Below are 4,003 nucleotides of genomic sequence, written 5' to 3' on the forward strand. Positions count from 1 at the left end.
CTCTCACACACAAAGACTCACTCACTCACTCACTCACTCACTCACTCACTCACTCACTCACTCACTCACTCACTCACTCACTCACTCACTCACTCACACACACACACACACACACACACACACACACACACACACACACACACACACACACACACACACACACACACACACACACACACACACACACACGACCTACAATTTCCACACTTTTGTTAGCCCCGGGCCGAACATCCTGTATGTAATATAAATGTGTAGGGGGGGTGTACAGTGGGTGGTCATTGAAAATGTGTTCTGATTGTGTTCTTCACAGAAAATGAGCGAAGGCCATTGAGTGTGGGTTTGAAGAAATTATTTATCATGTAATTTTTCTTTAGCTAAATAATGAAAATGGGTCCCATAGACCCGAACACCATACAAGGGTTCAGTATTTTTTTCCAATGTGGTAGGTGTAACAAGACTTTTTCTGTGGTTAAAATATATATATTCTTTGTAGCTAGAAGTCTGTTTGGAAGTGAATTATCATCCTCCTCACCATCATCATGACTGTGGTTGTCTAACTTGGTTTTGAAGCTGAATCAAATCTTTGTTGATTCTTTTACATACATACTTAATTATCATTGTTATTACTGCCAAACAAGTACGGTAGGTAACAAAAAACTGAGATCGAAAAGCTTATCTTTATTTATCCAAATTGACTTGCATATTTGACACATGTATGACTAGCTCTATATACCTGTATTTAAGAAACACAGGCTGCTCCCCGTAGAGTGAGATCTCACAGAAAGCACCACCTTCAGAAAACATCTGCTTTGTTTAGTTCTTAGATCTGCAACTTGTTTCTTACACACAGCATGCTGTAGAGCTCCCACTGGGTCGATCCGAGTAAGTGTGAGAGACAGGAAGACAAAGGGAGAGCATGTGGGAAAGCAAGTGGTAAGAAATCCCTTCACATCGTATTACCAGCCAGTTTAGCTCTTGGAATTCACGCCTGTCTCCATGCTCTTTTTAACACCTCTGCAGCTATCATATCATTAATTAAGCTTATGTCGAATTTGCCCAGAGAGCCTGGTGTGGGAGAGAGATACGACTGCAGGCACCACAAGCCATCTGCTTCCAACATGCTGATGTCACAGGCGATCAGACCTAATAGGCCCTCTGTCCAGGCAGAGCCAGAACAAGCATTTGTATCAGCAGCTCTTTAACAGGGCACTTTTTTAGAGCCTGATACTGGGCGGTCTGCTTCTCACTTTAAAAGACACCTGCATGAAATGGAATTACACACTCCAAAATAGATGCACATTTGACAAGCACTTGTAAATTAGCTTTAAGAAGATAACAAGTCCTCATGGGAGGTGGTGACGTACCAGCAAAAATATAGGTACAAGTATCTTTTCCTATATTTGTCTGTTCTCCTAGTTAGAAACTTTAGCATCTTTATTAATATACATCTCTCTTATTGAGACCCATTTATCTCTCAATAGCTCCAGTATGACATGTTATATCATCTTGAAAAGATAAGTATGAACTAAGAAAATGGTTACCCTATATAAAATATTAAAATTCAATAAAGATTTTATTGCCGGACTACCTTCTTTCTCATCTTTTGTTAAAATGTGTTAAAGATGTGAATACGTTTGTAGTACAGGCCATGAGAGCTGTACTTTTTCGGAATGTTCCTACATTTGTACTTACATTTGATGTTTTGGGTGTGTAAGTGAGTTCCTATCACAGACTGTATTCTCCCAATGTGAAGTATAGCACAATTCATGCACTTTATACCCAGATGGTAACTCACAATGTTAAAAAAGTTGAGTGCAGAACGCAGTATACTTCTCATACTCAACGAAAGCCATCTAGGCCACAAAACAGAAATAGTGGATCCAGCCAGGATGGCGATCAATTGTTCTGTTCGATTTTTCCATACGCTTTGCAAAAATGTGATCTCCTATGAATTACGTTTTTTAAGTTGAGATTGGAAGAGCCACATTTTAAAACGTTTCTTACAAGCTGAATCTGAAACATGGCCACCTTATTGGTGATGAACACATTTTATTTGGGAAACATCATGGTCTTCCCTCTGGTGACCCCTTCAAGACAAATTTGGATAACTAATCTCTCCATTTGACATCTGAGCATTTTGGATTTCTGGCTATTTTGAATATCTTAGCCTGACATGTTGATAGCTGGCTTCATCAAATCTCACCTCTATCTCTATCTTTATATATACAGTATATATATATATATATATCAACAACAACTAGGAACAGACACACAATATTTTGGCTTTTGGTAAAGCCACCATGGTTGAGAGTGAGAGTGTCAGGCAGAGTTTCATACTTTGATAGGACAGAGCTCATCATTGAGATTCAGTACCGGTTTAGATCAGAACTGGCATTATGGGCCACACATTTCATGGTCTGAATCTTTTAAATTCCATTTCCTTGCCAGCTAATGGAGGACTGCAAGTGGCTGCTTACACAACACTGATCTGTACTCAGTCAGCGAGTGTGTGTGCTTCTAAGTGTTATTCATGTGTGTGTGTTAGGTGATGATAGTTAATCCTCACAATCTCCTATCCCTTAGGGCTATTCAAATTCAGTTGGGCCAGATTTTATAACTACAAAATTCAGCTGGGCCAGACATTCAGCGGCCTGTAAAAAGCAGGTAGTGACACATTTTAAACCAACACATATTACTGCGATGAAAAACATGCAATTTGTATTCATTGTTCATCTAACTCATTAATTTAACAGAATCTGAAAAAAAAGTGCACAGTTGTAGAATTACATTTGTTTGCTTTAGAAGTCAAATATTCAGGTTATGTTTTTTGAACCAGGCACATCACAAAGTGCATTTACTGAATACAATAATAGCAGTCTTAATAAATGTCCTCACATACAAAAAAAACAGCTAAAGAGCTCCAATGCAACACAAAGAGGTAGTACTGGAGCAATACTATTTTTTCACTTTTCAAGTAATAACAAAAAAATCATACGATTTGGTCACATTTGACCGAGACACATTACAAAGTGCATTTAAATGAACACAGAAAGAACTGTCAAACCCTTCAGTGCACAAACCCATAACAAGGGATAGTTAACTATATGAATGAATACTACACTACACGTCTACTATAGTAAACTAGGTGCTTACTATCACCTCATTTGTGATTTGTCATCGCTGACTTTCTCAATGGGAGAAGGGAAATGTTTTGTTTTGAACAAGAGCAGTGATTTTTGGCTCATAGGATGTCAATGCAATCCTAAGACATTGGTGAAGAGTGCTGTCAGTCAGGGAGCAGCGAGTGCTACTTTTGATTGAGTTCATGTGTGAAAAGCTTGATTCACATGTGTATGTTGATCCAAACATACTGAGCACACATATCGCTACTTTCTGAACGTGAGGGAACTGCTGTTTTTTGACATTCACTTCGCTGGCCCGTTAGTGCGTTGCATGTCAATAAATTCCAGTGTATATTTCCCCTTTTCGATGCAGGGGACCACTTCCTTTGCTCTGGTTGATACGTCCCCCTCTATTCCAACAGTGAAGGGGTCTCTGGCAAAGCCCATCATCACCTCTGTGGGCCGAGCAAGTCCATCCAATCGACCGGCAAAGTTCTCTTTCAACCTCGCAATGAAATCTAATCTGTCATCACATCCGTATCACATCCGTGATTTGTGCCGGAGATGCGATGTGTTTGGGTTGCGTCGGAAAATGCAGCATCCGAGTCCTTTTCGCAACCGACTTGAGCACGGGTCGGATGCTGCATTTTCCGACGCAACCCAAACACATCGCATCTCCGGCACAAATCACGGATGTGATACGGATGTGATGACAGATTAGATTTCATTGCGAGNTGTGTGTGTGTGTGTGTGTGTGTGTGTGTGTGTGTGTGTGTGTGTGTGTGTGTGTGTGTGTGTGTGTGTGTGTGTGTGTGAGTGAGTGAGTGAGTGAGTGTGAGAGTGAGACTTTTGTTTTTCTGCCCCTGCCATTCCCGCACAAG

This window comes from Notothenia coriiceps, unplaced genomic scaffold, assembly GCF_000735185.1.
Source record: "Notothenia coriiceps isolate Sejong01 unplaced genomic scaffold, NC01 NC01_scaffold00018996, whole genome shotgun sequence".
NCBI classification, from domain to species: domain Eukaryota; kingdom Metazoa; phylum Chordata; class Actinopteri; order Perciformes; family Nototheniidae; genus Notothenia; species Notothenia coriiceps.